Source organism: Andrena cerasifolii, chromosome 13 (assembly GCF_050908995.1).
Source record: "Andrena cerasifolii isolate SP2316 chromosome 13, iyAndCera1_principal, whole genome shotgun sequence".
NCBI classification, from domain to species: domain Eukaryota; kingdom Metazoa; phylum Arthropoda; class Insecta; order Hymenoptera; family Andrenidae; genus Andrena; species Andrena cerasifolii.
Genome location: NC_135130.1, coordinates 9,453,039 through 9,479,734, shown reverse-complemented (window position 1 = coordinate 9,479,734; position 26,696 = coordinate 9,453,039). Strand labels below are relative to the sequence as shown.

At 49.7% G+C, this 26,696-nt stretch overlaps 1 protein-coding gene across 4 annotated transcripts in view; it reads right to left on the bottom strand.

Annotated features, from left to right (window-relative positions):
- Positions 1–26,696, bottom strand: part of Gaba-b-r2 (gamma-aminobutyric acid type B receptor subunit 2) — a 93,768-nt gene that overhangs the window by 29,142 nt on the left and 37,930 nt on the right. The window contains exon 1 of one of the 4 annotated variants that reach the window (XM_076825393.1): positions 13,868–13,938. The exons of the other annotated variants lie outside the window; for them this stretch is intronic. The gene's annotated coding sequence lies outside the window, so the exon portion shown is untranslated. Of the gene's footprint in view, positions 1–13,867; positions 13,939–26,696 lie in introns of those variants that run through there. 4 annotated transcript variants of the gene reach the window in all.

Genomic DNA, 26,696 nt, shown 5'->3' with positions numbered 1-26,696 from the left:
GCGGCTTTAGACGAAGCGATCCAACGAACGTTCCATCTCGGGGAATAATTCGAATCACCGCGCCGCGCCGAGATCGCCACTGCTGCACGCTTTACGGAGCGCGGTTAATAATGGTTCGTGCGTAACAGCACGCTATCCACCTGTACGCTGTACACGCTAGTGTAATTGCTGTCACGACAGAAGTCAATGTTCGTATAAATAACCGTGGTCGCGCACGCGTGTTACAATGTCGAAAGTGAGCGACGAGAGACAAGCGTTGAGCAGCGCAGTTGTTATTAACTAAACGAGAGTGGTGCCGCGTATTCTCCCCTGTGAAAGCGCCTAACGACCGAATGCAATTTTCAAATTATTTCTTGTCCCGGAGTCACGCATCGCGCGTCGCGTCGGCGCGAAGAATGGGTCGGCGTGTTGCCGCGGATAATTAAAATTTCTCCGCGGCTCGGCTCGTCTCGAATCGCGCGCGCGATATTTCGCCACCCGCGAAACGCTTCCTCAACGCTTATCAGCTCGGTCGCGGTCGCTTAAGGCCCTTACTTCTCGGTGGAGGAGGCCACACACCCGCACGAAAAGAGTGGGCAATTTGAAATTTTGAATAGTTCGCTTCTCGCGAGGCGCCACGGTGGCAAATGAGAAGATTACATCCGCGAGCCGCGAGTTTTATTTTTAATTGGCTGTTTCTCGCACGGTTTCCCGGCGAGATGGGAAAGCTCGCTCCGTCAAAGAGGAAACCGTCGTAATCGGGGAACGACTCCTCCAGCAATTTATTCTGAATTCGTCGGTGCGCTTTCCATTTAAATGTTTTATTATTGCAAGGCACGTCATAAATTTGCGACGTTTCATCGGAATTTCATATCGGAGGATACCTTTGTATTTAGATTTCTTGAAAGCCGAGTAGGCAGACGGACATTGTCTGTCGGTTGTAGTCTTTCTTGTAATCGCGCGGGGAATGTAACGGACCCGTCGTTAAACTGGTCTCGTAATCGAACAAACGACAGTGTGCAGGTTTGGCAGATCGATTTGGAGAGCTCGTTGAAAATGGGGAATAATGGGAACGCGATGATTGAAAGGGCCCGGGCGTGGAAAAAGGTCGCAGGTACGTCAACTTCGATACCAGTTAGCTGGTTTAAACAGAACGCAACGCGCTGGTGCGCTTAGCGACGTCTATAGGAATGCGTAATTACACGGATACGAAGGGAGTAGCTATGGAAAGTGCGATAATTAACGAGCCCCCGGTGAACTTTCCCCGCGCAGTACACACATAGCCACTGCACTCGAGCGCAACACTCCTCAAAGGCGGAATAATGGCGCGTGTTGCGTACAATAAATTTCCCACTCTCTCGAGGAATACATAATCTCTGGATTCGTCTTCGTGTCCGGTGGCTTCGATTCAACCGCTTGCAGGGAAGCAGGGAGGCTCGGGCTCCATACTTGGAAGTAACGGCTTGAGATGCGCGCAAGTTGGCAGCAATAGAGTGGTAATAGAATCGTAAGTAGCGAGATGCTAGGAAACGAACGGGGATCTCGTTTCATTGAAAAATTTTTCTCGCGGGCAAGGATACACTGGGTTGCAGCGTTTTTAAACGTTCCAAGGATACCCAGCGCATTCGACGCAGCGGGACACGACTACTAGACGTAGGTTGCTTTGGTAATGAGGCAATTTGAAAATTTGTCCTTCCGCTTGCAAGCGATAGGGCGACGCGGTCGAGCGAACGTGGACTGCTTTGTACTCGCCCTCGTCGATTCTCTCGCAGTGGCTGGGGCTACTGTCGATACACCGATAACCTAATCGATTGCGAGTGTTCTCTGCAGCTACAGGCAGAACGCTCAGCAGCTGGCTACAGTAGCTGATTTATGTATTTCCTAAGAGGGGATCCTAACTGAATTAATCCTTCCGCCATGGGACGGCTGGTCATTGTACAATGCTGGCTGTACTTCCTCGCTTGGTGATTACGTTCACGACCGATTAGCTGATTTCCGAGTACGTATATGTGTGCATTGGACACAAGGGTCATAGTAGAGGAAGTGGTGTAAATATGGGCTACCACTTTTAGTTCAGGATTTTTGCAACACCTGTTGAAGATTTTTATGATCCGATGAAGGTGAAACAAGCATCGTTTGTTTCAAATTCTATGTTTAAAATAACAGTACGAATCATCTAAATATGGGCTACTATTAAAATAATCTAAAGAACAGTAAAAACTGCATATTTTCGGACTGAATCTTTTTAAAACACGTCCAAAATGCTAATAAAAATAAACTTAGATGGCGATGGTGTATTTACAGTAGTCAAAGACTACTGACTAAGACACAAGGGTCATAGTAGAGGAAGTGGTGTAAATATGGGCTACCACTTTTAGTTCAGGATTTTTGACACACCTGTTGAAGATTTTTATGATCCGATGGAGGTGAAAAAAGCATTGTTTCTTTCAAATTCTATGTTTAAAATAACAGTACGAATCATCTAAATATGGGCTACTATTAAAATAATCTAAAGAACAGTGAAAACTGCATATTTTCAGACTGAATCTTTTTAAAACACGTCCAAAATGCTAATAAAAATAAACTTAGATGGCGATGGTGTATTTACAGTAATCAGAGACGCGTATGTCATCTTCAACACCTGCACAGGCATGGTGTACCCACATGTAACGCTGAAAACACTTCACCAAAAGTTCTCCCTCTGTGTCTTTAGAAAAAAGTCTTCCCTTCAAGACATGCAACTCGCACCCTCGTCATCTGGGTGCCGCCTCTGACGAGTTTCAACGTCGCTGAACTCGTCTTCAGCTTTGTAGCCCGTATTTAGACCACTTGCTCAGAGACGCTTAGAACTGTGAGAGTCATTTCTACGCGATGCTATTCATTATAAAAAATGACGCGGAAACAAGCTTGCAATATCAACAATATAGTCTTCATAGCAAATTAACTCTTAGTTCACTAGATTATTGTTAATAAAATAAAACAAACATACCTGTAAAATCTTTCAGATTCGTTCGTCCGTTCTTTTAAGACCTTTTGCAACACAACGTGTTAACCAAACAAATGTAAGTCATTATCTGTTTCCCATAGCTCCATTTCTTTCTCAGTCGTACTTCTACGCATTTGCCGATGGAGCGAAGCACCCACTATGACCTAATACTTCAACTAACCCATATTTGCACCACCTCCTCTAGAATAACAACTACTTAATGGGGAGTTGCAAGGAACATACGAACAAGTAAAGAGTGCGTGGCGCCTTGCACCGTCGTCTTTGTAAAAGAAATCCTGCGACAAAATCAGTGTACATTTTTGAGAGGACGAGCGGAGAGCGCAGAGTCGTTTTCTGCTGGAAAAGCGGGGAAAGCGCGAGAACAGGGTGACGTAGCGCCGGCTCAAAGAGGGGCACGGAACGTTACGTGGCGGCTAGTGTATTTTAAAAGTTATTTAGATCGACGCAAAGGGGGAAACGAGTTTTTAAGGTAAAGCACGCGTATAACCGCGGTGGCTGGAAAAGGGGCGAAAGCAGCCCTCTTTCGCTGCTTGTCGCTCCATGCCGTCGCGGCGAGGCGCGTCCACTCGAGATTTCACTTGAGATTTCTCATTGTCGCGAAAACCCGATACACGAAACTTTCCATCTCTCGAGCACTCGTGACAGAGACTGCAAACCAATTAAACGGTCCGCTCCTTTTTCTCTCGCCCAGCCCGTTTCCTTCGCCATTCTTTCTGTCTGGAATCTATTAGGTATTACAGAGCAACCGAAGCGTCGCGGAGTTGCTGCTTCAACTAATGTCCCTTAAATTCCCGTTTAAATTGCAGCTATGAAGCCGCGCGACATTGATTAAGCGCCGACCACTTTTGTTTTAAGTGTCGAAAGTGACGGTACTCGCGTTGAGACTGTTGGCACGCCCTCAACGGGTCCGCCCTAACTCCACTTGACACCGTAACATTCCTTTTCACGCAGAACTCGAAACGTTTCCCACGTATCTGCGTACCGTATAACCGAACGGACACGTTTCACCGTTAAACGTCGACAACCGTCTCGTCCCACCCCGTAATCCCGTCACTTTCACCTTTCACCGCCTTCTTTCGGCCGGCGAAATTTTCATCCCTTTGCCAAAACCCGACCACGGGCAAGCACAAACGGTTGGACAGCGGCTGACCGGTTGCGGGGCTCGGTGGAATCGAATCGCGCGAAATTACGGCCCGGAGGGTGAGAAATAAAGTGGCTGGCACGTGTTATCGAGAAACAGACGTCGCCAGAACGGCCGAAATTCCCTGTCACAATAGAAAGGAAATTGTAATCCGCAAAAATCGACAGCCTCAGCGGATTTACTTTCTCCGCGGCCTGAATTTCACGCGCACGTGTGTGCTGGTAGTGAAATTTCCATCGGGATGATGGCCGCATCGGAGAGGTCGGGGATTGTCGCGGGAACCCCGTTTGCTCGATATCGATTTTCACCTTCATTAACGTGATTATGCTCGGTAGGAGGAAGTTGGCAGTAGGTAAACGGAGGGCCCGATAATTGGTCGATCACGAGAGCCACTTCACCGGAAACGTTTTCTTTGATCGGCTAGTCTTGAGGGAGCGGAAGCGTGCCAGAAGAAATCATAGATCGAGGAACAACGTTCGAGTGGGCTCGAGTACGACGCGGAGGACCCGGCACGAAAGGTAGGCGAGATTAAGGTTTATCGAACGAACGAACGAGGCTTCGAGGGCGACAACGGTTTCACCTCACGTTTGCCCCGTGGAGGACGCTCGCGCGGCTCGCGTAGAATAGGCGCGTCGCGAGGAATTTAATTATTGCAAAAACGGCTGCCCTGGGGAGCGATAAATTCAGTAGGAATCCACGTACGGCCATTAATTTGCAGCGGGTCTGTTTTCAAACCAACCGCCCAACTATTATACCTACTCTTTTCGTTCCTCTCCATTGTCCCTCGAGTTTTTAACAAGATCGTTGGCGGAAATCCTCCGGTTCGAGCCCAGCTATCCGTCTCTCCACCGTTGCTTTCCAACTTCCCTGAAATTTATTATATAATCGCAGGCACCCGAATCGAGTTTGCCCCGTTCCGAGAGCGAGCGTCGCGCGTCCACGGCTGAGACAATGCCGAGAAAAATGCATTAGCAGGTCCGTTTTCTCCGGCGCGGCGCGGCGGAAGAGGGTTTATTTCCGCCTCCGGATCGAAGATTATTACATTAGCGGAGACACTGGCCGACCGTTCCGGAGCTCTAATCAGCCAGACAAACTGATACTTTTCCATTTAACTACTACCAACCGGTGCTTACCCTCTTAACTCCCTGCCCTCTGCTACCGACCTATTCTACCCAACACCCAACTAAAAACACTGGCGACGCAGCTTCCAATAAAATTCCGCGCTCGATAATTAACAACGAATCGGACAAACCGCCTACTCTAGTGGAATGCCGGAGCGGAAGCGAACTTTATTCAAAGGTAATTAATCGGGGGATGTACTTAGGTATGTGCACTTTCATCGCGATCACGACACAAATTGCATTTCGCCTCTTACTCGCGATCTTCTAGACCAGACAATCTGGACTCTAGACTCTAGAATTGCTCTCTAGGCGGGAATTACGTTTTAATTTTTCAAGTCTATCTTTCGGCTTGCCAGATGTCGTGGCTGTCGTATTCGCCCGTACCTCCTTTCGCTTTTCTTTCGCTCCCTAGCCTCTTCCTCGTTACGGTCTGTCGCCGCGCCGCGCCGTTTCACGGTTCTCCCTTTGATGGGCTGTTTGATCAGTCGCTTTCCAGCTCCTGTTTTCCGTCATATTCTCACTCCGCTTCCTTCTCTTCCCTCCTACCGCTGATTGTGAGGTAGCGTCCCGATTACTCCCGTTTCTTGTAGGCTATCTTTGTTCGACGAGAGTCTCGTTTGATGCACGACAGCCCTCGCCGAGTTCGCCCTCTCTAAATACATCCGAACGACGCGAAGTGGCGCGACGTTTCTCTAGAAACAGAATCCTCTAGACCCGCCCAAGGGAAACTGTTGGAGCGCTTCTAACCAACCCTGCACATGGCCGGACGTGGACCTCTAGTCTCAACTCTGTCTGGAGCGTTTATCGATCGCTGGCGCGGACCAATTACAGATTTAACCAATGTTTAGCTAAACCCTCTGAGAAGCCGGCTTTCGCGCTTCGAGAAGTTACGTTAAAAGAAGCCGGAGTAGTCTCGTTGGCGAAAGCAAGAAATTTCAATGGCGAGACTCGTGGCAACCGAGCAACTGTTCTGCAACAGCCGAATGGCCCGGTTGTAATTTCATCCGGCCTGCAAGATCCCCGGGAAAATTGCCGCGGCGAATTTCGATTCCGTTTCAATTCTATTAAAGCGCTTTCTACTCGCGGCTCGGGGGCGCGGCGCGGCCACCGCGATGGCAAAGAGTCTGCTGGATCTGTTCGGTTTCTTGCCCAGCGTAAACGTTTCGGTGGTGGCGACATTTTATTTCTTAGCGCGGCTCGATTGTCCTCCGGCTGTAGCAGAAGAATTCGCTTCCCTTTCAGCCGGAGGGGCGGCGGCGGCGGTGGCGTTTAAGGGGCGTCTTCGAATCGAGCCGGTGCTATCGAGCAAATAATTTTCAAACGCGACGGCAAACTGGCACCCCTTTGTGGCACCGTGGTCCCGCTTAGAAAGGAAGTAAATCGAAAAGCCAGAGCGGTCAACCCTCCACAGAGAACGTTCTTCTCCTCCTTCCGTTTATTTTGCGTTTCGATCGATCGACGCGACGCGAGGGCCGATTGTTACAATGGATGTGCATGTATATCGCCAGACACGTCCACGGCTAGCGGGCAAAAAGGACCGTCGCGCGAATAAAGCTTTTTGCCCGTGACCGGCTCGACTCGCGAACCAGACCGACTTTCCTGCCCAATTTTTTCCTCCCCTTTTAGCAACGCCGCCCTTCACGGAATACGCGAGCTACTCGCATAATAGATGACTAATTCACGAGCGCAGCTACGGCCACGATCCGAGCTGCAGTTCTCCAAACCGAGACCCTACTGTATTATTGCTTGCAGGTAAGAACCACTGAAACCACCCACTTCATTCTCGCTGTAACCGTTTCACCATCTTTTCTCCACCTCAGCTGATTTCGCCGTTATGTTACTAGGAACCTCCCCCGTGAAAAATGCATTCGTACAGCAGCTAGCGAATTCGTCCTGCATCTAAACCGTGCTCACCACTCGAGCGCCTTCCCCGTTTACGGTATTTAGCCTTAATTGCTCGCGATATATTCATCGAAGGCCTGGCTGTAATTGTAAAGATGTCAGCTGCAGTGCCCCAGCATCCAGATAATCTACAAGCAACGAGGGCATTGTTTCGCCCGGAGGAAGCTAGTTACACATATTATACTTTGCGATCGTCGTGATTCCTTTAAGCTGCAGCAAATATTTCTCGCCAGAGATTAGTCCGGCGACGGGGATCGTTGGCGAAACGATTCGTTAGCCCGCCACGCCAGCGCGCCGTGGCGATTTGTATGGAAACTATGGGAAGGGGATGGTGTAGCGCGCATTCCTCCGATGCAACCGAGTGGGCGTAGAGCGCTGTTTATATCGATCATTAGCCGCTTTAATCGACGGCTTGTTCTAGCAATTGCGCAATCTCTGGGCAACGTGTCGCGATTATTGCGCTCGCTAAGCGCCAATTACGGATCATTTGCGCGGCGACTTAAAAGCTGCTCGGGCCCGAGCGTCGCGCGAATAAATATCACAGATTAATTGATACGTGGCACGCGAGCACGCGCGCAAGATACGTAATAACAATTCCGACACTTTCGGGCGCCAGGGTGGGGGAGGAATTTTATTTATTTTATTTGGTCAACCCGGCCGTTGAAATATTTGATATATTGGCCAGTCAGGTATTCTCCGCGCCCGAATATCGACGGCACGGATATTAAATTCTGCCCTTGCGCGTCTCCTACGGCGTGCACAATTTAAATTGTTCCGTTTCGTCGTGCAGTTCGGCGGTTCGCGCCACGTTCAAGGCGCCCGATGAACGCCGATGGAAATCGTAATAAAACGTTCATGGTCCGCAATAAGTCCGCGTGCCATTTCCCACCGGGCGCGGGCCGGCGCTTCCTCCTTTATGCCGGCTCCAAGGAAACCGGGTTTCCTCTTCTCGGCAGAAACGGCGGCGACGGTATCATTTATTTCACGGCTTTAAATTTTAACGCAACCTCTCGCGGAGGGGAGGCTAACGAGCGTCCCAAGCGATTACATACACGGGGAATTCCATTTATGGTTACCTGTTCGGGGGAATATCGTAAGTTGTGTATAGATACGCATCGAGTCCACCCAAAGTGAAAGCGGACGGCCGCGGCTAAGAATGAACGGGAGGCGCGAAAGTTTCGACAGCAAAGTACAAGACATCGGGGCCCGTTACAGGAGGATCGTCTAGGGGAAGCGACTATTCTCCAGGCTATCGATTTCCCGCCACGCACAGCGCAGAAGAAAGCCAATCGCTTGCGTTCATCTATTGCGCTCCGCGAGTTTGCCGATCGTAGCTGTCCGTTTGCTACGTTTTATATTCGTTAAGAGAATGCCAGAAGAATGGCAGAGCGAGCAGCTCTCGGCTGGGGTATGCACACTGCACGTACAGGGATGGTGCTCGAAGAATCCTAGTTATCTGGCTGTACGGAGTCGGAAGCCTGTTGTATCGATTCTCTACGACCTTCGGGGATAGTCGTCGGAATAGCTCTGTCGGTTGGGACCAGGGAAAAAATCCATTACACTATCGGAAGACCGCGTCCAATAAAACTGCGAGGAGGCGGGGAGAGGAGGAATCGTATTTATCGGGAATTCTTTTAGGCTGGTGGACGCGGGAGGTGTGCAAGTAGACGCGGTACTCGAGATTAAAATGTTATGTAAATCAGCCGTGCAGTGAACAGGGACGCTCCGCGTCGTAAATGAACGCCATTTGTCGCGTTACTTAACAGCACTCGGAAAGTCTGCAATTACACGTTACGAAGCAGCCAGGTCCGCGAGGCGGCTGGCCCGTCGCAGCGGCACAACTTTCCGCTTCGTTTAGCAATAGTTTGGAGCCGTTCGCGTTACACGGTCAGTTAGTTGGCCAGCGCGGCGCATTTACGCAACAGCTCACCGCGACATCGTCTCCTCTTCGGTTCACGGTCCCGCGGCGCGGTGACTAGTTCTCGTCCCTGCAGAAATGTGCGCGGCAAATGGTCTTATCCGGGGGTTTATTAAAGTCGCCGCTGGGTTAATTTCGCCGAGGAAAAACAACGCGGCCACGCTCTGCTCGCTTCGACGGCACGGCCACCAGAAAATTTCTTCTCCCATGAAATCCGAAGACGAGCGGTAATTACGGAGTCGACTCTTGCTACCTAGTTTTCGGAGATTTGGAAAATTTCCTAAAGCTGCTTGCTGCGTTGCTATGCAAATTCGGTGATATAGCCGACCTTTTCGTGCTTCCCCTCCAACTTCCATATGTAGATAGGGCGAGTCGGGGTTTCGGTGCTCGGGACGAGCAAGGGAAACGAAAACAAAGGGGTCGGGGGTGCGGTAACCGACTTATTTATAGGCAAAGTTGGCCGATAAAGTTTGCACGGTAGACAGCGAACGCGACGTCTGTCGCGACCTTTCTGGGCAACGACCAATCGCGACCGTACCGATTCGGAATCGAACCCTGTTAGCTCGTTATAGGGCCAGGCGAAGCCTGCCATGCGCACGGCGCCGCGCCGCACCGCGACGGCTTTCGAATCGACTGCGCGCAACAGCAGCTTCGGTGCACTCAAAAACGCTACGTAAATTTCAAGCCCAACCGCGAGATTAATTAGCCGCGCGATGATGCATAACGAATTACGCTCGTTCCACTCTACGGTACAATTATCCTCGGTGGTAAGAAGTGCACTTCCCGCGCAATAGCTGCGAGGGAGAAAAGAGACCGCGCGCGTTTGTACGGTTTCGCTGTGCCGCGTATATTTTCCCTGAATTAAGTAAAAGGCAGTGTTCGTAAACATTTCCAGAACAGTTGTGGGCACGCTGGCGCGGGCACGGGCGTGCCTCGCGTTCCTCTCTTCATCTCCTGTTTCGGTAATGGGATTTAAATCTTAATTCCGTGCAGTTTCCCTTTGTACCAGGCCACTGCATCCGAATACATGTATAATACAATATAGGTGGTATCGTCGAATCCTCGACTGACTACGCCCTTCCTGCTCACGCGCTCCACATTTTCCCTTGGAAATGTGAGAACCCTTGGCTTCCGTGATAAACCGGTCGCCCTGCGTATCGGTAAACGCAAGCATGAATAAGACGCGGATGCGTAAACGTCGATTAGCCTGCGGAAGTACCTATGTACCTACTTAGGTGTATAATAGGGTGGCTCTTATTTTCGACTTTTGAATTTTCTTCGGGGCACTCTCTAGAATAGTTTCAAATAATTAAAAAGAAATCTGTGTAAAGTTTGAGCTCGATCGGATAACGGGAAAGAGTGTTAGAATATAATGTTTATTTATTTAAGAAAATAAAAGTTACACAGTCGATCGTCAGTATAATAATAATAAGAACTGTGTAAAACTTAAACTAAAAGTAATAGAAAGAATAGTCTTTAGCGCGATGCAAGTTAACCGTTTGGAGGGTTTTCTCGGACTAAAGAAGCGCAGGGGTCGAGAAGACCGTTTTCCCCTCTTTTGGGTCTCCTGTAGCGAAGGAAAGGAAAACTCACAAGTCACCGGGTCCCCAAAGTCCCTGACACTCCAACTCCAGGAACAGTCCATCGTTGTACACATTCCAACAAAGAGAAATAAATAAAAAGTTTTCTAAAAGCATTTAAGCTTTCAAAATTTGAGGGAAAAATTTTTTTTTTAGTTTTTCGGACTTTCTTCGAAAACCGTTTGTCGCACGAGAAAAAGTAATAGAACATAAACGATGCTCCTTGTCTGGATCTACAATTTTTGTTTGACATATTTTTTTATGCACTCAATAACTTGGAGGATATTATATAAAATCGACTTCGCGAGCTGTTAAATAATGATTTAAATGTTTAAGCGCCCACCCTCTCCCGTTATCCGATCGAGCTCAAACTTTACAAGGATTTTTTTTTAATTATTTGGAACTATTCTGGAGGGTGCCCCGAAGAAAATGTTGCAAAAATTTTGTTACCAAGAGTATAACTTAGGTTGTACAACTCTGTTACGAGGACGTACGAACAGGGGTTCAGCTGCTGACCATTTGCAAGATGAATGTATGTACCTACAAGAAGGAAATCAATGCGGTAGCTATCGAACGTGCGCTGTTCGTCGTTTTTGCGATTCGCTCGATTAACGAGGGAAGGGATAATTTGAAACAGGCAGAATCGACTTCTGTCCCGACGAGTGCGGTTGTCTGCCGCTGCTGCTGATAAAAGTGTCATTAAGAAGATGAAAGGAGGTCAACGGGGCTGGAGAAGTTAATTTAGGAAGAGCCCAACAGACAACGTCACGAACATTATCTCGTGGGAACACTCGCGAGGCGTACGCAAACACCCCCTGCGCCTCGGATCGACGGAAAATATTAATTAGATACGGCCGGATCTAATCTCCCCGTTCCAACGACAAACTACATCCTTCTACGACAGACAAATAGTTTCTCTCTCTATCTGCGAGATTCCTTCTTTAATCGTATCAGCCGATCTGATTGTGAGCAACGTTCAACGTTCGCGTGTCGCTTGCTCGCAGGCTACGGCGCTAAAAGTTTAACGGGGCCAGCCTTTTAGAATTTACAAGACCTTGTTGAGATCACCGCGTTACGGTGGCCACGCGCGTAGCAAACTTTAAGAATCACTCTGGGAAGGAGAATTGCGAATTGCGAACTGCGAATGGCTGTGGCGCGAGCACCGTGCTCCGGTACGCTACCCCGCAGCAGGAAACCAGAGCGCAAGGTACGAGGGAGCGAATGGGACGACAGTTGCGCGTTTAAAGTTACATTGTCCGAAAAGTTCGGGCCCCTCGTAGCGAAATCCGCGCCCTCCGAGACGGAAAGGAGTTGGACGGACTTTCGCCTATGACCAAATCCGCCGCAACTACCTTCCCGACCAGGAGAACGCGAGCTGATTCCTTCCACTCCGTTCGACACCTTCCAACTTACAGTCTCGGTGACTCGTTAACGAGTCTATCCCAACCAGCCGAGCGTATCGGATCCAAAGGACACTGGGAACGTCCAATTGTCCAGCTGGTGCCGCAAGGGCATCATAATCGTGGCGACGTTAATTCGACGAGGAAATCCATCAGTCTCTGGGCAGCGCCGAGGAAAAGATTCACAGCAGCGTTTTACCAGCAAACGTAATAAAATATATCGGGTTGCCAGTTGTTAAGGATGCCCGAGCTGTTGGAGAAATTTCATTTCCGCGGGGACTCTCGGGGGAACGTGTCGGGAATGAAGGTGCATATCTGCCGCGCGTCCCGTTGCGGGCCTAGAACCGAGCAAACGGTCAATCGCGGCGGCCGAAGGGGTCTCGCGTAAAGCTCCTACGACGATTTGCAGGATTATGCGGGAATCAAAGGCTCCGCGACCAGTTACAGCAGCACCGCTTTACTTTCCGTTATGAATATTTAGGAGCGCTTTGCGACTCATCTTGTGGGCCACGCGCGTACTTCCTCGACTAGCATTTATCGCGCGGCTAAGCGACTTGTCTGGGATCGAAACGAGCACCGCGACTACCACTATATCCAGTCAGATCTAACTACTTCGCAGGGGTAGGTTCGCCGAAGACGCGGGAACTTTACTTGCTCGCGTCTGTTTCAAGGACTTTGCTCGAGGATGAATTTTGGTGCAGGCGCGTGGCACAGAAAGTATTAAACGCGCTGCCTTGGAATTATTTCGGCGAGGATTGCCGAAAGAAATGGCTGGAATAACGTAGCTATTTGGCTTTTAAAGTTACTGGAGTGTGTGACTGGTGTCGCGAATCGCCATCGCGACCCCCAATCTGGCAACTTTCTTTCAAATGAAAGGAAGGAATTCTATGAAAAGGAACGACGCGACGCGAAGCGACGAGACGCGGTGCGGCGTGAACAATGCCGAGGGCCAAGATCGAAAGAGAGAGCTGGCCGCGCGCGTTCGTGTAAAAGAAATCTCCTTTGAAAAGGGGCAATTGAGCGTGGCCCCGACTCACCTTCACTCGCGAAGATAGCCCGGACCGGACCGCAACAAATGAGCTAATTTCTTCCCTTTTTTTTTCCACGAGTAATCTGTAATTAGGCGAAATCGATTTGGCGAGTGCCTCAATTTCCAGGCCTCCGCCCAGGCCGGAAAGCAGGCTTGAATTCCAGGGAAACGGAGGCGAAATATCGCGTGGCATCTCCGGGAAAAGACCGTTCGGCGAGCAAACACTCTCCCCTCCTTGTTTCCGACTCCTCGACGGAATATCGCCACGGTCATTCGTTCTCCAAATTTATGGCGCAGAAATTCTTTTGTAACTCCCATCGGACCGACAAATCGCCTGCTCCGGACTTCCCTTAAAATGCGCCGCAGAAAGTTTCCTAATTCTCGCAAGCGGTCCGATCCTCTTTCACTTGGAGTTTCGTTGGAACCCGCGCACATCACCGATTCCACCACCAATCCCGCCCAATAACGTAGCAGCGGAGTTTAATTAACTCGTTATTTCGCAGATCTGCGCGACGCGTCGCCGGGGATTTATAGCTCGGGCTCTATTAAACAATCGCAAGCGGTTCGAACTGCCGAAGTGGTACTTAATGACAAAACTTTGCGAGCGTTTGCACGGTAGGTGTGTCGCGGAAGAAATCGAGCTTCTACGTGCATGCATGTATTGTCTCTGCGCGGAACTGTGACATGTTTGTTTGTTGCGTCGCGAGACGAGGCGCGGCGAGGAGAGGCGTCTCATCGCAACTGGAACAGCTATCTCGTCCTGGCTGGCTATACCGAGTTGTCGTTTACCGAGCCGCTGACATCGCCGAATATACCTATCCGCCGCGCCGCGCCGTTTGTCAGCCGCACCCGTTTCAACCTCTTCGGGGTCCTCCTCTTCTCCGCTCCCTCTTCCTTTTGCGCGCACACACCGTGTCCAACTAATAGGCACGGACACGCCACAGAACTAAGAACATTGCGTTCCTTCCTCGATGAATCGACCGCGGGGCACGCGACACGCTACATATATCGATATAAATACCGTGATCGACGCGTTTCCTGTTTACCCTTCGTCGACACAGCGACATTGCGAGACTGGAAAGGGAAAATTCTGTTTACGCGAGAACTCGCTGGCAACCCCACTCCTTTGAAGATGTACTGTATAGGTGGGTATGTATGTAGATACGGTTGCCCCACTTCATATCTGTTTCTAAGGCGGTCTCACGTTTGCGCGCAGATTAAATTTCGCGTTCATTTTCGCCTCACCCTCCTCTCTCTCTCTCTGTTGCTCTAAGGCTGTTATCCGTTATACTGGCCCGCGAGGGACGGCGTGTGATCAATTTCAAGCGTCATCCCAATTGGAGCTTTAAAGGGTCTCGGCCTTCCAGTGGACTGTTTGCGCTGCCTTGGGGGTGAAATTTCGCCGTACGCCCCAATCCGAGCTGGTCATTTCCAACCGCTATCCTCTATGAACATCCCTTTGCGTGTCTGGTATTACGTTTACGCGAGTCCCTTTTAGACGGGCCGCGTTAAATGGAGCGTAATGTCTTTCGGGTAACCCTTGCCTCCTCCTATTCAGTCCGGTGAAGGTGCAGAAATTTAATAGCAACGTTTAGCCAGGAGATGCTTTAACGTAACTGAAGGTAAACGCGACCGATCCAGTGGATGTCGACGACCGGGCGTATTCGATAACAGGGTGTAAGAGCCACCTGTGAAGTGTGCGATTAGACGTGGATGCGAGAAGACGGATGATTTGCCAATAGAGGAGGTGGAGGGCGTGAGAAAGAGCGATCGCCGGAGCGAGACAAAAGCAATGGGGAAAATTAATGATCCAGGGGGAGAAAAAGCACTGCGCGAAAGAGCAGTGGTGGTAAGAAAAAGCGGCAGGCCTTGGCTACGTAGCACCATGGGGAAAAGGAATGCATCAACTTTTGAATGATTACTTGTCGAACAATTTAGCGGGACAAATTTCGTGTACCGAGGAAAATTCTTCTGGCTCCCCACGCTAATTTACACGTGTCGAATTGTCAAATAATCTAAGCACTCGAATATTCGAATACCAGAGAATTCGAATAATTTCCTCGAATAGTCAAATAATCTAAGCATTCGAATATTCGAATACCAGAGAATTCGAATAATTTCCTCGAATATTCGAATAATCAGGAGTATTCGAAGCGATCAAATTTCGATCGATGTGAAAAGAATTTCGCGATAAAGTGTGAGGCAAATTTGCATGTTTAGATTCCTATTCGGTAGATACAATCCGAAATTCGATCGCTCCGAATATTCGAATGCTTCTGATTGATGAATATTCGAAGAAAGTATTCGTATAATTACAGCTCTAAACTGTACCCAAGTAGTTAACGTTGTACCGTCGCAGACGCTAGTGTCGAAGGGAGAAAAATTTTGTCCGACAGAAAGAGTATCCGTGGGGAATTCTTAATGCAAGTTATTGCGCATTGAAATCTGCACTACATTGCGTATTGAAATCTTGCACTATATCCAGCTGTACCTACTCGGAAGAAACGGAAGTGTACCGGAGCCTTGTTGGTCGCGTTTAAGTTTAAACTTGATGCCCACTTGACCCTAATTGTTTGTCTGTCCTCGGCCAGCGTCGCATCTACTCCACGGCTCATTCTTTCCTCAGGACAATTAGATGTTGGTAAAGCGAGATTTTCGTCGGAGTACTTCTGCCGCAGGCGTCTGTTTTTCCTTCAAAAGCTGCGCATGCATACATACTGTCAAAGCACGAATAAATAAGTTGATCGGTCGACGTAACCCGCGCCACGGTTTCCCAACGTTCAGCTGTATCTTCTCGTTGAAATGGACTCGTAGCGAGTAGAATGCGGCGGAAAAGTAGGAGAAAAATCTTAATTCACCAACGACTTTGTCGCCGGCGTGCAATCCCTCGTTTCAATTGACGTTGTACCTACGATTATCTGGTGCGGAATTTTTCCGCCGCGAAGGCACGTAATCGCGCGAAAAGTCCTCCCGCCGCGCCGCACCAGTTTGCTTTCCACGTAAGCACGTATTAACTCGGGGCAGAGTAAAGGAGAAAACGAGATTGGCTGACACTTTCATTAGCATTTCACCGGTGCTCGGCGCTTGCACAGAGGCACATTGAGTCGAGTGTGTGCGCAAACCTTGCGCGTTCCATCCTGCTTCTTATACTCTCTCAAGGAATAAATGATTAGTCAACCAAGAGCGTTGACTTGGCGCTGGAGCTGCGCGATGAAATATTACACGCAGGTAGGATTGGCTCCGCGGAAACGTAGAATGCGTTTCTCTCGATAAAGTGCATTGTACATTCAAGCAGGGAGGAAACAATCTGATTAGGAGCGACGTAGATGCTGCGTGCACCGCGGCCAGATCACGTTCTCCCGTTATAGCCGTTGCGATCTCTGCAACTTTGTCGATGACTTTCGATCGCCCAGGTTCAACTGTTTATCGCAAGACTCTCTCCATCTGTTCTGAAAGCGCATCCACGTGCCGGAGCACGCAAGCCCCGAATCAATCTTGCGAGCAATTTTGACGCGCTGCAATCCAGCAAATCTATTTGATCCGGAAGGTTGGGGTAGAGTCTATGGAATTACACGGGGCCCCAACCGTTCGCGGTCTCGTTGCAAGAAAAATAGCCGAGACGAGAAAGTTTGTTGGAGCTACATACGTGAAACGATATCGGCGTAATTTGATTAATGGAGAGACGGGTGGGTCCACGCAGCTGGAACCACCCCGATAACTCCGTAAACGTTGGTTTTACCGGAAATTCTTCTTGGCTGAGTGGAGTGGTATTGCCTCTTTCGGATATTGCCCAGCCCGAAAACGCGCCGCAGGTAATCGTCCGGCGCGCGTTCAGCGCGCTGCCGTGCGTAATTAGTTTCGGCGTTAATTAATATCAGAGGCTCGATTATGTTTTGTCGCGTTAAGGCTGAAGGCGGTACGGTGCTATCGGCGCGATTCCCGTGTTCAGCGAGCTCGCGAGGATCGCGCAGCAGCCGGTCGTTTAATATTCACCGCGCCGTTAACTGGTCGATTAAAACGCTGATTTTCTTCTTCGAAGCGAGTCTACGAGCCGACGAAGAAGCGCAACACGAACGAGGCAAACACTGGAACTGGAGCTGGGGGAGTTAGCTTATAGGACATAGGATATAATCGATACACAATTACATTATCGTTTTACCGGCAGGAATCGGTTGCTCTCACGACACGAGACGATTATACGTCGAGTTAATGGAGGGCACGCGTAACGTAGCCTCCGCTCCAAATTGGACCGTCCAAAGAAGCACGATACCCGAGTAATATCGCGCAACATCGGAGGCGCAAGAAATAGCGCAGCGATACAAATATACGAGCGCACTGTATAGCCTCCGTTTTGTGGGAGTGCGAAGACTGTTCGATTGACAAAGTATGTTTGGGCCAGAGCGATTGGGATCGAGAGCGGATGTTTATAGTAGAGTATCGAATGCGTCAGGGGTGTGAGGTTTGAATGGTTTCGTCGAATGTATCGCGATAGTCGCCAACCGACCACCCCCTTTTTCCTCCATTAGACGAATGGGTTTCCCTTGTACGGACCCAACGAGATTGGGTCCGGTTGGAAATTCGACCATTCAGTAAGGGGCGACACATTCCAAGTGTCGCCAAGATAATTACCCATCCGGACAACAGATCCCTTTTAGCAATATCCTGATTTCCAGAGCAGTCCCTTTTTCCCAAATTCCGAGTGTCGCCAAGATGGCTCCTTCTGATATCAGATTTCCCAAACACCCCTTTTCCCAAATTCCGAGAGTCGCCAAGATGGCTCCTCCTGATATCGCCTTTTCCAAACACCCCCTTTTTTCCCAAATTCCTTAGGCTGCTCGCCTAGCTCACCTCCCACCCCTTTTCGTAACTAAGTTAAATACCGGTCCCAAACCAAGGGACAGGACAGTCGCAAACCTAAGACCAGTCAAGTCACAACGCCGTTTTGAAACAAAACACTGTAAAAACTTATAAATTGCACCAGTTATAGTAATAAAGAATCAGTAGTTATTAAATCGGAGTTACCTCGACGACAAATGCATGCGGAGAGTTTGGGTGACCCGAGTGCGTGTCAAGAGTGTGTGTTATAAGTGTGAATCTCGGGGAGCGCAAGATAAGAATGGATGAAGTCAGTCCTGCAGAGTCCGTCGAGCGAGAGGCATCATCGCCTGAACCTATTCTTTACAATAAATAAGCCTTTCTTACTTTTCCACGAGTGTGCAGTTTACTCCTGCCCTGATCACCTAACATCCCTACAATTTTCGCGTCACACCTGATCCAACCGGGCAGATGAATTTTGCCGAGTGCGTCTCGATTAGGTACTGTCGCTACTCTCCATCCGTCGAAGCGATAGAACCGATCGATCGGACGGCACCGTTGAGCGTGCACGAAGACGCGTCCCAACTTTAATCGAAGCTTTTTTTCCTGCTCGGGTACGCAATCCTACCGGTCTTTTGCGAGCTTCAGTTATCGCCGAGGGGCCGTATACCTAAATCGATGTAGGTGCCCATGCAAATCATAGAATTATCCAGGTAGAGTGGAAGTTTATCGACCGCCCCCCCGATCACAGATTCCCGATCCACGGATCGGGATGGAAGACGGGTCTGAAGATCGAGCGGGCAGCATCTGGTTGGTTAGCAGGACCTCTATAGAAAAGCAATAACTCTTGCTGGTAGGAAATGAACAATAGGGAATCGACTATTGGATATCGAACCGAGGATTTGATATGTAACTGCGCCGCTTGTCTCTGCTAGTAGGTACATAGTAGGTCGCTGGCCAGGCCAGCCACTTGTCCGCTTCGGCTCCTGTGTCTGACTATACCTCGGCCGCTACCACTGCCAGTAGTAACTTCGTAGATGTAGGTTGATTGCTTGCCCGATGGGGACGCGTCTTTCTTTCTTTCGTCCGCCCGTTCTTTCTTTCTGCCTTGCTTTACGATCGGGCCCAGCCGGGGGAAACTTGATTTTCGTCAGCCAGAAAACATTCCCCTTCTATTTCCGCTAGGCTCTCCCCGAGCAGGCCGATTCGTTTGCCCGCGATCCATAGAGAACGTCCACTCGCCGAATCGTTCGGGAAGTTTCGTCATCTCTGCAGCGAAACGCGCCCGTCTTGATGTTAGTTCCATTACTTTCCAGCAACAATTTCCGCTTTTCCTTCCCGACGACCCAGGATCTTCGTTGCCATTCACCAACGAACTCAGCGAACAGCCGTGAATTGCCTAGGACGGCGAGAAATGCAAGCGGAGGAAGGAACAATGGGCTTGTAAAATGTCTGGCGAGTTACAAGATCAGACAAGAAGGCGAGTAGGCATTCCGAACGGGCGAATCTGCATCGCAAATGTGCCATTAGTTTACTTGTAACGGGTTGGGATTCAAGAAACCCAGCAGGGATCCTTTGTTCCCTTCGTTCCGTATGCCTGCCTCGTATGCACTCTTCTTCCTCTGATTTCGCGCTTGAAAGCCTGACAATGTTTTCCGGGGCGGCAGGCGCCGGCGCGAATCGACGGACAGGGAGAGAAGTCGCGCTGGAAATTTCCCTAATTTTCTCGTTCCTGTTGCCGCAACGTTTTTCATCGACGCGCGGTTAATTCTCGCGAACTGCTGAAACAGAATACGCGGATGATTTTTGCCGCGGACACTGAGTTCCCACTGCGCGTGTTCTACATATTCATTCGTCCCCACGCGTATTCACGCGCCTGGTCCAATTTTCCTCGGGCTTCGCGCCGGCAGCCGCGAGTTTATTGTCGTTTATTCGATGAGCTGCTTCCGGCGACTGAATAGGGACTACGAATCGCCTTGTTCGAGATTTTGGGAACGTGGCGAGCGAGCTCCGGCGCGGATTTTCGGCATACGTACGGGTAGGTGTGCACCAGGTTACGGCGAAGTAGCCAGCCATCGCGCGTAATCGTGAAAGCTCGATAGTAAAACGCGAAACAGTGATCGAATAGCGATTACATAATTAAGGAGCGAATTCCGGAGACACGCGCGACACAGGGGCCGTTTGAATCGGATCCAATTTACACGTATATGTATTAGTCCGCTAAATCGGCCGAGATAATTCAATTATTTCATCCTTTCGCGTTTAACGAAGCAATTATGCCGAACGCTTTAATGCCGTGCCGCGAGGCGCTTTCATTTTCCTCGCGCGGATCGAAGGCAATCGGAAAGCTTTTCGATCGCTCCTCGGTACCACCGCATGTAAACGCGGTAAAAGATAACGCTGGGGAGTTTGCAGGAGCTCCGTATTCGTTCCTCGAAATTCGTCGAATTATCAGCTCCATGCCGAGTGTAATTAATGCGCTTTACTGGTTGCACACTGGTCTCTACACGTGTAATGCGTCTATATGTTTACGTGCAATCACCGGAGGCGATCGATACATAGGTACATCGTAATACATTACGCGGTTATCGAGGAGGGCGACGTCGCTCGGCAGTGCTTCGCGTCGGTCACGCATGAGCTGTTGTTTATTGTTGGCTAAATTATGCGCCGGATCCTGGTCAAAAGGTTTACGCAACGGGTTTTATTCAGCTGAAGTTCGCGTGCCGCGCGCTCAACGGTTCACATAGCTACCTATTGGCTGCCCTGGACTGCTCGCTCGCGGGCGCGTGGTGCCTTTGATATTTAAAATGTATTTGAGAAGCTGCACGCGTTACGCGGCGCGACAGGGAGCTCGTTAAACCCCTATCATCTGCAGGGAAACTTTTTATTTCCACGTTCTCCTCTCAAGGGGATTTCAGGGATATTCTCCTTGGTTAGAGCGGCGCGGAGACGAAGCGGAGAATCCCCTGCTTCATCTTCCGCTGATTACCTAAACGTACGAACGACTTCTCTTTCGCGGGTGGACTCAAGCTTTTTTTTACCGACCAATAAAATCGCAGCTTCGCCGCGCAATTGATTTGAAATTGGCTGGTCAGCTCGACCCACAAATAATAATTACCCGCATATCTTTCTTACCATGGGCCTAATTCTCGTTCTACTCGACACCAAAGTCTCCTTTCCATACCGACGCGCTTGAGATCTAAATTTGAATCATCCTTTGCTTATATTTCGGCTCGTTACTATAATTCCCCCCCACCTGATATTCGGGGTTTAAATTCGTTTCCTGAGTTTAAATGTAAAGCTCGGCGATATATATGGTTACATTATGCGTCACAATAACTTTATAGTTTCTTAATGTTAGTTAGTTTTTAGTCATTTAGTTAGTTATTTAGTTATGGTTAGGCTTCTAACAGTATTGTACCGCAGCCTCGCCATTTACTTCGCTTGTCTTTATGTATTATTTTCTTCCCTGGATGTGTCAAGTAATAAAGACCAATAATAATAATAATAATAATAATAATAATAATAATAATAATAATAATAATGATAATAATAATAATAATGATAATGATAATAATAATAATAATAATAATAATAATAATAATAATATCTGGCCATGGACACGCTGGTCGACAGTAAAGATCGCGGTGGTAGCGAAACTTTTACATAATTCGGCTGAACTTTGACGGGCTCGTAAAAAAGTGTGGGTCGGGGCGCGGCGCGGCGTCTTCGGTATTCATTAACACATTAGGAACTGGGGCGCATTCGTAGGAATCGAAGATTCGCGATTCGCGGCGCGTATTCGAGCAAATAGATTTGTTATTCGCCCTCGCAAGTTCCTCCAAGTTGCACGGCTCGGGAAGACGGGAGAGAAAAACGCCGCAGCCATGTTTTCTCACCGGGAACAGGACAAATAGCCTGTATTAATCATGTTCGCGGTAGACGGCCGGGGGTGGCGATCGTGGGGAGGAAACCGGGCGCGCGGTTCAACCAACGACTAGCTTCGTGCGAACGGAAAAACGTGGTAGCAGCGACAGCGATTTCACGAGCGGCGCGGCAAGAATGTGTAGGAGCCGCCTAGCGCTAACCGGGGTTGCATTGTATTTCCCGGAGGAGAGATGAAGCAAGAAATGGTGGCTCAGACGCGGCAACGGGGTAGCGAATTAAACAAACAGAGTTGCTTTAAATCTGGCCCGGGCGACGGTGCTGCGTTAGAAGAACGCAATTGCAGAGGGAATTAGCAAAGTCGCCCTGGCGAATCACGGTGAAATTTCACCCCTCGGGTGGCTGTCTTCTGGCGTAAAACGCGCGACAGTTTAAATAACAAGCTCGATTCCAGTGAGAAAGTTATCGGGCGCAGAGCAGCGATAGTTCGGGGGTGTATCGGTGTCTGATGTATGCAAAGTATGCGGTACCTATGCAGAGAACTGGCTGCCTGTCCGGCCGGCATCGCGCGCGCTTTATTGAATTCTCGCGGAAAACCCTGCGGCTCGCAGCCTTTCCTTCTTTTCCATCGGCGCGAGAGACTTCAATGAATGCGTATCTGTGCCGGATACGAATGTCTGTTCGCGGAGCCAAACGCGGAAGGCAAGTATTTGGATTGGATATATTCTGGGGGGGAAAGTAGCAAGAAAAACGTCCAACGAATATCCGGGAAATTCGCGGCTGATCGGGTTGCCGCGCCGGGTACAATGCGCGGATGCAGCGATCGATATCATCGCGTCTACACGTATACACAAGACCGGGATATTTGGTGCTATCAGGTTTATCGGACCAGCGGGAAGAAGGGAGAAGCTATAGATGAAAGGAAGCGATGGTTTTAGCGCGCGGTGACCCGTTTGCTAACCGTGCTCCTACGTGCAAACGAGCCATGGGGAAACTGTAGCCGACGCGATATATTCTCCGGAGAAAAATGAAGCGAGTCCCGCGTCGTGACGCGACGCGCAGAGTGATGCATTCCGATAATTAACTCTCGGAAGCGAGCCGGCGCTCGGCGCGCCCGCCCCGTGTGCTCGATCCGCACGATGCGCCCGGCAAAGCCGGCCACCGCGGGCCGATTGAAATCAGCCGGCCTTTCTGCCGCCGTTCATACAATTCCAGCTGACTGCAAAGCGTTTCCGTTTTCTATTCACCTCCTTGCAACGATTGTGCGAGCCTTCTTGTCGCGTCCAACCCGACCAACAAGGAACGTATCGGAAGTTGGACCGACGGCAGGTCGTATTGTCTTCCTAATTGGTGTAAACTGTAACTGAGCGTGTGCAAAGGCAACGGTGCCCGGCTGTGTCGCGCGGAGTATCGCGGGTTTATCGCGACAAGACCGAGTCAGGGGATCTGCTAAATACTTCTCTTTGCGCGGACAAAGCTCGGCCATTAGTTGGTCGTTTTTAAAAGGGAATTCGTCGGCGATGGGAAATCCTCCAGCTACAGCATTGCTTTCGTATTCATCGGATGCACTTTGCTGTCAACCCTTTGTCGGTATTTTATTCCTCCTCCTCTGCCTCCTCTTCCTCCACCCTCTCGATCTCTCTCTCTCTGCAGATATCCCACCTACACCCATCGATACGTATTTCCCTGTGAAATCAATTCGATATACCTACGTACGTATGTGTACGTACGGCTTACGCTTACGTTACGAAATGGCTTGCGCCGGATATAGGCAAACCATGTCTGTGCTATTGATACTGCCGCACAAAGAACGAGAGGGTGTATCGATCGTTCGATAATTAATATTTTACGGGCCGAAGTCGTTCGTTCCGAGGACAAGTCGAGACGCGTGGAGGAGTTTATTGAAAGACGCAACGACGTGACGTGGTTGGTTTCTTTCATCGGGAGCGTAATAAAAATGCTCGCGAGCAAGTGAAAAGTTGAAAGAGATTCGCGAGATGCTCGGAGATCCTATTACAAAGTTCCGCGAGAGTCTTGTTTGAACGGCGCGGCGGGCTTGTTATTGCTAATCTTAGCGAGATCTCATATTCTTCCGCGATCCAATACTCCACTTTGCCCGAAGTCTAGAGACTGACTTGAGCGGTAGGAAGTAGGCGAGCCGACCACGCTTTTCGGGTATGGACGCGTGAAGGGTTAAGGACTCGAGAACTGTTGAATCACGGTTATGTAACTCGGCGGAATGCTCGTTTCTCCGATGTGAAATTATCGAGGGGAAGATAGTTGTTGCTGTTCGAAGGGAAAGCAGGAAGTGCGATAGACCGTGGCCTCTCCTCGTGGGTATTGTATTTTCCGTGGAAAAATAAGGTGTACGTGTTTGAGTACCTACAAGTTTCGGTGCCGGAGGGTTGCCAAGAAAATAAGCTAGAAACTTTCGGCCGGCACTCATCTAGAAATGCCGCAACTTCCTTCGAATCGTGGTTCACTTTGCTATCTATAATATACCAGCCTCTGAAACTTACGTTTTAAGGTCCCGCCGAGTTATCGACATTTCTTTCTTTCCTGTGTTTACAGGTTCGACACGAAACAGAGATTATTCTCGTTTCGCAATCCTCCATGTGGTCCGGGGTACTTACTGGCCGACTTGTCGCCTCGAGGGATGTTTTCCTGTTTCCTGTGACTTTCATTGGGACCGGCAGAGAATTGGTCGCTCGCACGGTAAATGACAAGTAGGTAGGTACGCTCCGAGCGTTAAACGTTTTACGGGTAAAGTCTGAACCGTACCAAAGTTGGCTCCTATTTTGGAGCTCGGGGTTGTATCGAAAATTTTCCACGCGGAAACTTCGGTGTTTGGGACCGCGTCTTTCGAAACTTTTAACCAGCCTCGTGTAAGCGACGAGTCATGCTCAGAATTCACATACGGAAGATAAGTCACGGTCACGGCCGGTGGGATGCAAAAGTGTAGATGCAGAGCCTAGTGCGAAGGCTCGGGGGTAGTTTCCCTGCTGCAGCTTGCATCCTGCAACGATCTGAATTGCGGGCGTAAACGTTATCTTTGTGACTGCCGCCCGGCGCGGGGGAGGCTCTCAGGTAATTACGACGAGTAACCCAACTGCGTACCCGGGGCTGAAACTTGCCAACTTTGCGCAGCGGAACGTGATAGTTTTTCCTTTAACACCGTCCAGTATACCATGCTCGGAAAATGATCGCGTCTCGCTGCTTGTGCTCGAGCTAGTGAGTTCCAAAGCTCCTCGAGAAGGCGATCGCATTTAACGATCACGAGGGAAATTTGTGCAAGATATTTTAGGGCAATTTCGAAGAAAGTTTACGTCTCTACGCGAGTAACTTTCCTCGCGCATGAATCTCGTCTTACTCGGAGGCTGGGATGCCATCAAAGTGAAATACTCCCTTCCAATTTCCAGTTGTTTTAAACGGCCGATATTCCGCTTTAGAAATCGCGCAGCGAGAATTTAAACGGTCCACCGACGCGACGCGACGCGGCACCCGCGATCAAAGCTGCGCCGATCCCCGAGGAAATTTCGGCTCTCGTTACACTCTTCGATTACTGCGATCGTCGTATTTTGGCCCCCAGAGACACGAGTCGCGTAAAATTATCCGAGTCTCGGGAGTAAAAGTCTTAAAGATCCACTCTTCAAAGCAGAGAATGAAACGCTGGGAAAAATCCATTTAAAAATCGAGTCGTCTTGCACCGCTTGCATCGCTGCTCGATTCGCAGTTTATCCGCTTTTACAGTGCAGCACTATCGTAGCTGCAGGGAGCGCAACTCAGTTTCCTCGTTTAATTAAAATACCCATAATTATGTAGAGTGGCTTGAAACCTGGTTTCCAGCGCGCAGCATGGTTTTGCATTATCTGACGAGCAACAAAATAATTGGAACAATGGTGTAGATATACTTCATACCGAAAACGTCCGCTAAACGCGAGCAAGTTGTTGGGAAAAAAATTGGTGACGCTTTTGAAGCGTCGCCGAGCGGCCAGCACCGTGTCGGTCGTTGGTCGGCCTGTAAACTTTGTTTCGATAAATTGACCATTGTAGAATGGAGAACAAATGTAGCGCGGTGAACGCGTCGAGCAAAAGCCGCCTGTACAACAACGCGAAATAGTTTTTTAGCGGAATTCTGGAGGAGGCGGTTTCAATGGGAGAGCGTGCGTTTGAATGCGAACCAATACCGCTCCGGTGAACGTTATTTCTCATGCGAAGAAGGCGCCTCTTGCGTCCGTGAGCAGCGATGTCGGCGTAATCCAGCGGCTGTACTACTGATGCACCGCCGCGCCGCTTCGCTTCGCGTCGCGTCGAGTTCCCTCTTGTTCCAAGTGCACGCGACTGTGCGTCGTGAAATGCGAGTTTTCGGCGAAATAAGCAGGGACTCGCAGAGATCGCGGCAACTGCAGGAAAGATCGGTGTAACGGTTTCTCAAAGCTTGCCCCGTGCCACGCGTCTCGAATCTCATAGATTCCAGGTACCTATACATAAATAGGTTGGTCGATTGGCCGGCGGCACGCAACGATAAAACGCCAGCGTTAAGGCCACGATAAAGTGGTGAGCTGGAGTTTGGATAACCCGTGCTTCGTTGAGCGACGGTGCGCCGAATCACAAGCGTTACGGCAACTTTTTCGCATTCCGCTTGAAATACGTCCAGGTGAAAACGTTCCCTTCGAAGCGGATGGATCCTCGAACTGAATTTAGTTATCCTAAGGGAAGATGATAACCCCGCGAAAAACGAGTCCGAGTAAGAGAGAGAGGACGAGGAAGAGGAAGAGGAATGGGCGGGCGGACTTCTTTCTATCGAATGAGAGGCAGCCATTGGGGTGGTGGGTGGTTTGGACGGACCGATGGAGCGACGAGTGGAGTTAAAGCGGCACATAACAGCCAAGGGTGAAGTGGCTGAGAGCTTCCAAAG